Source organism: Chelmon rostratus, chromosome 16, assembly GCF_017976325.1.
Source record: "Chelmon rostratus isolate fCheRos1 chromosome 16, fCheRos1.pri, whole genome shotgun sequence".
NCBI classification, from domain to species: domain Eukaryota; kingdom Metazoa; phylum Chordata; class Actinopteri; order Chaetodontiformes; family Chaetodontidae; genus Chelmon; species Chelmon rostratus.
In genome coordinates this window covers 3,774,560-3,785,930 of record NC_055673.1, presented here as the reverse complement: position 1 = coordinate 3,785,930, position 11,371 = coordinate 3,774,560, and positions in this window count along the sequence as shown.

Here is an 11,371-nt window from a genome sequence, read left to right as displayed (position 1 = left end):
CATGGCAGGGGACTTTAACAATCAAGGGAAACACAGACAACACTAAGGACAGGGACCCTACATAAAGCAAGACATGAACAAAGGCAATGCAGCAAAAACACACTTACATGAAACACGACTCGGACATGACAAGGAACCACACGACAAACACTTACTATGGGACTATGGCATGAAGTATAACAAGAACACAGACTTGGACTATGACTTTTGTTTCTCAGACGACAAACCGACAAGGACAAAGGGAAGACACGGACTTAAATACACTAGGGAGGAACACTAATGACGCACAGGTGAAAACAATCAGACAATCATACGGGAGGGAAAACACAGGAAGTAAAGCAACACAAAGACACATAACATGAACCTTCAAAATAAAACAGGAAGTAACGAAAACCAGGCAAAGACAAGACACAATGGGAAACTTAACAAAAATACCAACAAGACAGGGCAAGGGTAGAGACTAAGACAATACAAAAACTCTTACATAAAACGTGGCATGACTATAGACTAAGACATTAGGAATACTCAGTAGAACAGAGAAACGAACATGAACAAAGAACACTACAATGAACACTTACAAACTGAATAAGGCAAAACATCGAGAGGAAAGCTAAACAAAACCGCCGTGCATGGCACGGGTCATGACAAAAACGTAGATAATTTTGTCGGCTCAACATGAGCTTTGCTGCTCACTTTTTGATATCTCTTATGATTTTCGATCCCTGACCATCTGAAGACCATAAAGTTTCTCAAAAAATGCTCAGAATTTCTGCCCCTAGAGTGGGTGATGTCACCAGCTAGAGTGTGAGAGGCAGTGAGAAATCGCCTGATTTTTTTTTTTTTTTTAAATTGCCATAAACTCCAAACGGGGAATAGGAGACACACAACTTTTAGATCCTTTTGTAGACAAACATCTCTTCTCGCCTCTGATTTCAATTTTAAAGGGTTAGCCCCCACCAAATTTAAATAAAGAGGGATTTTGCACCAGCTGCCCTGCTCTGCTGCTCGTTACTGGGCTCTGCTGAGGCCTGATAACGAGCCAACGAGCATCTAAAACATGCAGGGTGCAGTGGTACTTCAGGACCAGGCTTGAGAAACAGTGGTATAGATAACACCAGCAGCCCCCTCGTGCCACTGTCAAAATTTCGGCGGTGCTGGAATTGTCTAGTTTTATTTTATATTTCATTTGAATTTAATGCAACAATGTGTTTCCTGTCAAAATTTCTAAGCACATTAAATGAGGTTTTTTGACGCATTTTAAACGCTATTATATGGTTTTATATAACTACTCTGAATACAGTGTTCAAAAACATTAGTGAAACATGTTCTTTTCTTTGGTGAGACATCATTCATGAAAAGTTTCTCAGACCACTGAGCGGTCATGGTGTTCACATGAAGTTGTTCATCAAGTCAGTTGGATAAGCTAATGAAGTTTATCCTCAGCAGATACGATGTAGATATGAGGCCGGGTCGAGCTGCAGAGTATCTGCTGTTTGTTTGTGTGAGTGAAGGATTTAAAGGCAGCTTAAAGGTTCGTTAGGTCAGGTTAGAGAAGGATGTCGCCTGTCAGAGGGTTCAGTAGATTCATGTCAGCAGTCAGATACCCACTGCAGGGCCTGATGATCGGTCAAAACATTATGAACACGAGTACTGGCTAGTAAAGCTTTGCTTTATTTTACTGTGGACTGATGCACATAAATAAATGTCAAAATGAAATGTATTGTTCTTTCTTTTTGTTTCATTTTTCAATAAAATCCTTAACTTTGAAACATTTGGCTCTTTCTGTGAGTCCACACACTTATATACAATATTTGCTGTCAGCAATACTATTTTCGATTTAGGCTTTTTTGACTTCTATTAATTATTTTATTGTAACAGCAACATTTAATGCAGCACATTTGAACACGATTATTACAGATTTAACAAAAACATACAGCCTTCTTTGACTTTGACACTATTGACACTATTAGTGAGGTGTTCCGGCCTGGAAGGGCTGCTGTCAGTTTCACAAACCACCAGATAATACTGTACTGCTGTGGCTGAAGCCCCAAAGCTTCATAAGGCTTCATCCACCTGCCACCAGCTGTGGGTCAGCTGTCTTTGATTGGGGTTGTGAAGGGGTGGTTCCTGTTTCATTTTCTAAAATAGCAAGACCATCCACCATTATTAATGTTGTCTTTGGACGCTCCTTTGAAGAAATTGCAGCTCCCTCCCCCAATATCTCCAAACACTATTTTAATGACAAACATGGTAAAATGGTGAAACTACAGTTGCTCTATTTTTTAATAAAGAGCTGTTAAATAAATGGTTATCAAAGCGTCCAAATGTGCGAACTGCAGCTTTGTGGCTACTGATGGACTTTCACCACAATATTTTCACCATTTTCTAAACTGTACATGACTGATCATGATAGTAAAGGTCCAAACTAACAGCTACAGTTAACATGTTTCATTACAACGATGACTGGAATAAGTTGTGATGTGAAGAGATGTGCTCCTGAACCCTAACCCTTTGAATGTACCATACAAATAATCTTTATTATCATTTATTAAATGCACCTGAGAGCCAAACCACAAGTTCAGTAAGAATCGGATGTTCTCGTGAAGTTTATCAGCCAGGTCCTGCTGAGTAGTGGTGTGATGATGGTGTAGGAAGAACTCTGCTGATACAAGCTTGAGTTGAAGAGACCTTTATTAACAAGCAGTATCAGATCAGATGCCGGCCATCCGAGAGAGCTTCGGGGTCAGATCAGAAGACTCTGCCCTTAACATACAGACAACACAATATATAGCATGACTGTTTATCTAACTCCACCCATACCTTTCTCATCCTACAGACCAGATTATGCTCTGGGCATTGTCCCACTGAGGAATGTTCTCTTTTGTGACAATCTATGTCTACATCTAAAGTTAATAGTCCTAATAGCCCCCTAAACATTACTACCTCTGGTTTATCTATTCTTTATCTGACCCTTCGTAGCCTCACATACCACAACTAAAAGTGGTCTCCATTCCAGACATCAGTTTACCCCTGATCATGCTTGATCTGACCATATACCTCACTCGACTTCCTCATTGTGTCACAGTGTCATTTCATTTTTTATGAACCTTTTAGAGTCCAGAACAGTTCAGCAGCTTGTTTACAGGACTGAGTTCACCAGAGGAGACTGAAAAGTGCAGCTGTGTGCTTTCAGCATATGAATGACAGCATATATTGTTATACATGCTCCCACTTATACAAGTGGGAGCATGTATAACAGGGCTTTCATCTTGTTTTGATAAAGTCGAGTTCGTGAAGGACCGAGCTGTTTCAGCTCTTCTACCTCCTGCAGACTTCGCCATCTCATGTATCGTTATTGGTTTTTTTTCTTCGTGCATCGGTGCACGTGACTAACTTTTATCGCGGAAGGCGAAGTCGGAAGGAAATAACGCAGCTAGCGCAGATCCGTTTACATATTAGTTTGTGTTTTTTTTTTGATCAAAACAAGATGAAAACGTTGTTTTTGTTGCTTCTCTTCTGTCACGTTTCATCATCAGGTGAGATCACATTTTAAATCTTTACTTTAACCTCTGTGCTTTTTCTTCCTGCGTAGCTCATAGACACTGGAACTTTAGTTTCACTTTTGTATCAACTTCATAGACCTGGTGTGTTTTAACTGAGTCAAGCTGAATGCATCATATTTCTGAGTGTGATGTGTGAACTGTATTTATACTGAATGTGTAAACCTTGTTTGTCTGCAGTGAAACACTCCCTGAAGTTTTTTGTAAGTGGATCTTCTGGAGTCCCAAACTTCCCAGAGTTTGTGGGAGCTGCAGTGGTTGATGGACATCTGGTGGGTTACTGCGACAGCAACAGGAAGATACTGGAACCAAAGCAGGAGTGGATGAAAACTTTATTAGAAAGTGAACCTGAGCACTTGGAGTGGTATGGAGTATGGAATATATTCTGGTTCACTTTTTACTGCTGTTCTGCATCTCAGTTGTAAAGTGACCCTCTACAGAGCCTGAAGATGATATTCAGATGTAATTTTATTCTGAAATTTAAATAGAAATTCATGTAAATGAGCCGACCACTCCCCATTAGTCAGCCTGCAAACATTAATCAGCTGCTGGTTAAACTTGTTGCTGCAACACTCAAAATAATAGAATAACAATCATTGTAACATTTAAACTGTGAAACGGAAATTGGGTTTCATCACTCAAGTGCAAAGAAAAAGTGCACTGATTATGTGCTCTTGAATCATGAGCTTTTTCTAACCCTGTTCAATTTAATTTAATAACTTAATTTGAAAGATTCCACATCTACAGCTGTAAAATGCAAAATACACATTAAAGCAGCAGCAATATTAATCTGAAACCATCAGAAATAACAGTAAAACACTGACATGGAACATTTTTTTACACAACAAGTATTTTCACTTTTACTTTGAGTACATTGTACTGATAATACTGAATGCAAGACTTCAGTGAGGTATTTTCAGTGTGGTATTAGGACTTAAGTGAAGGATCTAAATACTTTCTCCAGGGCCAACGAGTAAACGTGTCTCCATTATTAGTCAGTTGCCTTTACAATTAACAATACTTCACTTCTGTAAATAATACTCAGGGTCATATCTAGGTATTCTTCTATGTACATATTAAAGCCAATGTAAGCAGCAAAAATGGAAAAATTTACTTGACATGACAAAATATCTTAATTAAGCAGAGGAAATTGTTTTTGTGTAAATGAAGAATATGCTTTCAGGCTTTCTGAGGACGGACAGGGTCCTATTCCAAATAACTTAAGAGAAGCTAAATAAATGACCTGTAGAGCCTGGTGCCATGTCAGAGGCTTATTAATGAAGTTATGGGTGCATAAATTGTACCCTGTACCTCTCAAACTGGAGACCAGGACCACCCATTAATCACAGACTGCCCTCATCATATTAAAATCAGTAATTCAATTGATTTTTTCAACCTATTCCACATGAGGAAGTTGCACAGCAGAAAGAAAGAGGCCAAGCTCAACATAAATAAAAGGTGTTTTGTGTGATGGCAGGACGATGCCACAGTGTGGTGCAGTGTTAAGTAAAGTGTGTAAACAAAGCAGCCTAACTCAGAAATGTGTTTGTCCTGCAGTGAAGCACTTCGTCCTATGGAGTCAGAAGCATCCCAGAGTTTGTGGCCGTCGCAGTGGTTGATGAAGGCTCCTGCCTCAGGTGATTTTTTGTTGGATTGATTTTCTAATTTCACATTTTTGGCCATTTTGAGTTTTTCTAACAGTGTCTCCCTTTTGTCTTGCAGCATTGCATTATGAATAGTTTTATCTTTTTGTAGCCTCCATAGCACATTAGTGGTTATTTTTGCAGGAACTGCATGAACATGGAGATAATTTACATCTCTCAAAGCTAATTATTGACAAAGCTGTTTGGTAGGCTTTACTATGAGTACAGTTGTCTGATATAGTTATGACTTGAAACCTGCTTTTAAAACATTTCAGTGGCTATAATATACCACAGCGCAACAGCGAACCAATATATGTTCTTGTTGTGGTGTTCTATTTTTTTGAACAGAGTGTTGTCGTCTATATCAGGGGTTCTTAACCTTTTTGACCTTGAGGCCCAATTTTTATAGTACAAAGTGGCCAAGGGCCCATAAAATATTTACACTGTATAGGTTTAATTGACCTCACTCACGGTTTGATTTGTATTCAATAATAAACCAAATCCACTTACAGTTTAACAAGCAAAAACCAAATAAAATGATATGATACAATGGGATCATCACAAAGACTTTTATTAGACATGTGTATGTAAACCTCCACACACATCAAGCCACTGGCACAAATCAAGCCGGGACAAGAACATTTTTTAAAGGATCAAGTCAGGCTTTTTATTTTAAAAAGGACCAATATTTAGATTTTACTTATAATAATAATAAATAAAAAATAAAACAATAAATTAACAAAAAGGTGACAAAATAAATACATTCATTCATTTTGTTGCTGTTTCTTCCTTGAACTGAGATGTTCAGTTGGTTCAGCAGTGAAAAAATGTCACAGAGGTAGGCAGGTTTTGCTGTGAACACTGTGTTGGCATAGTACTGTGCAAGATGATTGTTTTTCTCAGTGAGAAAAGAGAAGACTTCATTCCTCATAACGCTTGAGGACCAGTCCTCTTGAGAGCCATCTCACTTCACTGTGATATAGCAGCTGGACGTGATCTGCATCCATCTCCTCGCAAAGCTTAGCAAAACATCTGGAGTTGGCAGCATTGTTTTTAATAACGTTTTTGGTTTTCACACTTACATCCATCACCTGGTGAAAATCTGGTGACATCTTTTTTTGCTGCAAGGCTTTCACGGTGGAAAAAACAGTGTGTCCATTTAGCTTCTGGTGCACGATCGAGTATCTGTCTGATGACACCCTGATGCCTGCCAGTCATTGATGCTGCACCGTCACTGCACACCCCGACACAGTTCTGCCAGTCTGGGCCGTTCTCGGTGAAGTAGTTGAAGAGAAAAACTGGCTACTTTTCATTCTTTCAAAAAGTTGATGCTGTATGTCGGAGGCCATGTCAGTGATGCGGTGACTCAGTGTCGTGTGACAGTGGGATGGTCATCAGCTTCTTTGCAGCGGCCTCTCCAATCATCTCACGGCACATATCAACAGCGGCAGGCAAAATCAACTCCTCCGCTGTGGTGAACGCCTTCTTGCTCTGTGCCACACGTCTGGCTACGAGGTAGCTGGCTGTCAGTACACATCTGGAGCTGCCAGTCAGTGACACGACCGACCTTTTCTGCATCTGCAGCCCACTTTCGCCGGGTGTTTGGTCTGCAGATGCCGCTGTAGTTTTGAGGGCTTTAGTGCCTCATTTGACAGCGTTAGCCCACAATCCACACCCTGGGCTCTGGGCGCTGCCTCGGTACCTCCGTTTACGAAGCCGTATTTTATATAGTCAGGATTGTACCGACGCACAAATTTACTCTTTTGTGGGGGGTCGGCACGATGTTCGTCATTTTTCAGTTTTAAAAACTTCTCCATACTCTTCCGTCTTCTTCTTCTTCTTTTGGTTTTGATTGGCAGCTGGCATTACTTTCACGTCTCTGGTGATCACACCTTTAATATTCTGTGTTGGCCAGCTGCCGTTTGCCAACTTGTTTTTTGTTAGTCTGTTTTCTTTTCATTACCATACATCCTAATTTCCCTCAATTTGTTCTGTTCAGATGTTTGTCTTCATTGTTTTCATTTCATGTTAATTTTAATTATTTAATATTTTGAGTTTGAGGGTTCTGAGTCTTGGCTGTTCCTAGGACTGCGCTCTTCTGGAGTGAGGCTTCAGATGTTGTTCCTGGGATCTGTTGGAGCCACTCTCCCAGTTTGGGGGTTACTGCCCCGAGTGCCCCGACTACCACAGGAACCACGCTAGCCTTGACCTTCCACATCTGTTCCAGCTGCTCTTTCAACCCTTGGTACTTCTCAATTTTCTCGTGTTCCTTCTTCCTGATGTTGGCGTCAGCTGGGATCTCCACATTTATGATACCAGCGGGGTATCTGATGACTGGTATTGATGGCTCGGACCTTGTTCTTACCATTCAGCTGACTTTTCAGGACCTGCCTGTGTGTGTGTGTGTGTGCATATATATATATATATATATATATATATATATATATATATATATGAGAGTTTTTTTTTTTCCAAAACCAATTAGCCTTTGGGGACTACTGAGAGTGCCCAACTGCTGTATGGTTATAAAGAGGATAGGGAAACCGGAGCACCCGGAGAAAACCTCACCACCAGGCAGACAACACACAAACTCAGAAAGGCTCAGCACCGGGACGGGGCGCCTCATGTCCGAGTTGCATTCCGGACTTTAGTGCAACATTGCCTCCAGAACTTTCTGAGCCGATTTCTGCAGCCCACGGCTTCATTTTGATGCCTTTGGCCATTATTCCTGTTTTGCAAACCTTGTTGCTCTCTGGCCTGTTCCGTCATCTTTTCGATTTCTTTTGTCAGATTGTTATTTTCAGTGATTAGAGCCTTTTTCACGTCGTGCATTGATTTATAAGCTTCCTTGCGAGTATTGTCGCCTTGGATATTCACTCTGAGCTCCTTCATCTCTTCACAGAGCTCTGCATTATGCATTTTTAAGGTTTCAGTGTCATACAGCAGTTCACTGTACTTCTCATCAAAGCGTTTCTTTTCTGTGAGTTTTGAGTGGAGGACTTTGGATTTTTTTAAAAGCTCTTGATTAATTTCCAAGACTGCCTTTGTTTCTGACTTGAGGATTTTGGATTTATCTTTCATGATTTCACAGTCGGCCAGCTGAGCAGTGATCCTATCAATCTCTTGTTGCATATTGGCGTTTTGTCTGCTTATCAGTTCCATTTCCTTCATCTCCTCCATACACATGTCGTTCCAAACCTTTTGATCATGGTACTTTTTGTCGAGCTCCTTGAGTTGTTGTTGCAGTGCGTTGCTTTGCTTGCTCATGACCTCTTTTGATGCTTTCAATCCTTTCTGCATTTCCTGCAAAACCTTTTCGCTCTGCGGCTCTCTCCAGTGCTTAAGGATTTTTTGTCCCAGAATGTCGTGTTGTTGGCTAATCACTTCTGTCGCTGCTTTCAGGGCCTCATAGACTTCATGCAAAGCCTTTGTATTTTGGGTCTTCTGTTGGACCTCGTCTTGCATGGAGTCATTTTGCAGCCTCGTGGCCTCGGTTGCATCCACCATTGCGCTACACATTTCCTCGGAAGTGGCTTCACTTCGAAGCTTGCGAATCGCCTCAATTTGTTGTCGTAGTGCCTCATTTTGATCCCCTTGGCCATTATTTCTGTTTTGCAAACCTTGTTGCTCTCTGACCTGTTCCGTCATCTTTTCGATTTCTTTTGTCAGATTGTTATTTTCAGTGATTAGAGCCTTTTTTACATCGTGAACTGATTTATACATTTCCTTGCGAGTATTGTCGCCTTGGATATTCACTCTGAGCTTCTTCATCTCTTTCCAGAGCTCTACATTTCGCTTTCTTAAGGTTTCAGTGTCATACAGCAGTTCATCGTACTTCTCATCATAGCGTTTCTCTTCTGTGAGTTTTGAGTGGAGGACTTTGAATTTTTTTAGAAGCTCTTCATGTATTTCCAAGACTGCCTTTGTTTCTGACTTGAGAATTTTGGATTTATCTTTCATGATTTCACAGTCGGCCAGCTGTGCAGTGATCCTAACAATCTCTTGTTGCATATTGGCGATTTGTCTGCTTATCAGTTCCATTTTCTTTATCTCCTCCCTATACATGCTGTTCCAATCCTTTTGATCATCGTACTTTTTGTCGAGCTCCTTGAGTTGTTGTTGCAGTGCGTTGCTTTGCTTGCTCATGACCTCTTTTGATGCTTTCAATCCTTTCTGCATTTCCCTCAAAACCGTTTTGCTCTGCGCCTCTTTCCAGTGCTTCAGGATTTTTTGTCCCAGAATGTCGTGTTTTTGGCTAATCACTTCTGTCGCTGCTTTCAGGGCCTCATAGACTTCATGCAAAGCTTTTGTATTTTGGGTCTTCTGTTGGACCTCGTCTTGCATGGAGTCTTTTTGCAGCCTCATGGCCTTGGTTGCATCCATTATTGCGCTACACATTTCCTCGAAAGCTTCTTCACTTCGGAGCTTGTGAAGCGCCTCAATTTGTTGCTGCAGTGTCTCATTTTGATCCCCTTGGCCATTATTCCTGTTTTGATAAGCTTGTTGCTCTCTGATCTGTTCCGTCATCTCTTCAGTTTCTTTTGTCCGATCGTTATTTTCAGTGATTTGAGCATTTTTCTCGTTGTGCACTGATTCATAAGCCTTGCGAGTATTGTCGCCTTGGATATTCACTCTGAGCTTCATCTCTTTACAGAGCTCTGCATTTTGCTTTCTTAAGGTTTCAATTTCACACAGCAGTTCACTGTACTTCTCATCAAAGCGTTTCTCTTCTATGAGTTTTGAGTGGAGGACTTTGGATTTTTTTAAAAGCTCTTTATTTATTTCCAAGATTGCCTTTTTTTCTGACTTGAGGATTTTGGATTTATCTTTCTTGATTGTACAGTCGGCCAGCTGTGTGGTGATCCTGTCAATCTCTTGTTTTATATTGGCGTTTTGTCTGCTTATCAGTTCCTTTTCCTTCATCTCCTCCATACACATGTCGTGCCAAACCTTTTGATCATCGTACTTTTTGTCGAGCTCCTTGAGTTGTTGTTGCAGTGCGTTGCTTTGCTTGCTCATGACCTCTTTTGATGCTTTCAATCCTTTCTGCATTTCCTGCAAAACCTTTTCACTCTGCGGCTCTTTCCAGTGGTTAAGGATTTTTTGTCCCAGAATGTCGTGTTGTTGGCTAATCACTTCTGTCGCTGCTTTCAGGGCCTCATAGACTTCATGCAAAGCTTTTGTATTTTGGGTCTTCTGTTGGACCTCGTCTTGCATGGAGTCATTTTGCAGCCTCGTGGCCTCGGTTGCATCCATTATTGCGCTACACATTTCCTCGAAAGCGGCTAGACTTTGGAGCTTGTGAAGCACCTCAATTTGTTGCCGTAGTGCCTCATTTTGATGCCTTTGGCCATTATTCCTGTTTTGCAAAGCTTGTTGCTCTCTGATCTGTTCCGTCATCTTTTCAATTTCTTTTGTCAGATTGTTATTTTCAGTGATTAGAGCCTTTTTTACATCGTGCACTGATTCATGAGCTTCCTTGCGAGTATTGTCGCCTTGGATATTCACTCTGAGCTCCTTCATCTCTTCACAGAGCTCTGCATTTTGCATTCTTAAGGTTTCAGTGTCACACAGCAGTTCATTGTACTTCTCATCATAGAATTTCTCTTCTATGTGTTTTGAGTGGAGGACTTTGGATTTTTTAAAAAGCTCTTTATTTATTTTCAAGACTACCTTTTTTGTTGACTTGAGGACTTTGGATTTAACTTTCATGTTTTTACAGTCGGCCAGCTGTGCAGTGATCCTATCAATCTCTTGTTGCATATTGGCGTTTTTGCTGCTTATCAGGTCCATTTTCTTCATCTCCTCCATATCCATGCCGTGCCAAACCTTTTCATCGTCATACTTTTTGTAGAGCTTCTTGAGTTGTTGTTGCAGTGTGTTGCTGTGCTTGCTCATGGCCTCCGTTGCTGCTTCCAATCCTTTATGCATTTCCTGCAAAACCTTTTCACTCTGCGAGCCGGGCTCTTTCAAGTCCTTTAGGATTTTTTGTCCCAGAATGTCGTGTTGTTGGCTAATCACTTCTGTCGCTGCTTTCAGGGCCTCATAGACTTCATGCAAAGCTTTTGTATTTTGGGTCTTCTCCTTGAGCTGTACCTTGCCTTGCGCCCCATCTTGGACCTCCTGAATTTCTTGTCTCAGCGTCTTGTTCTCTTGTTCAATGGCCTC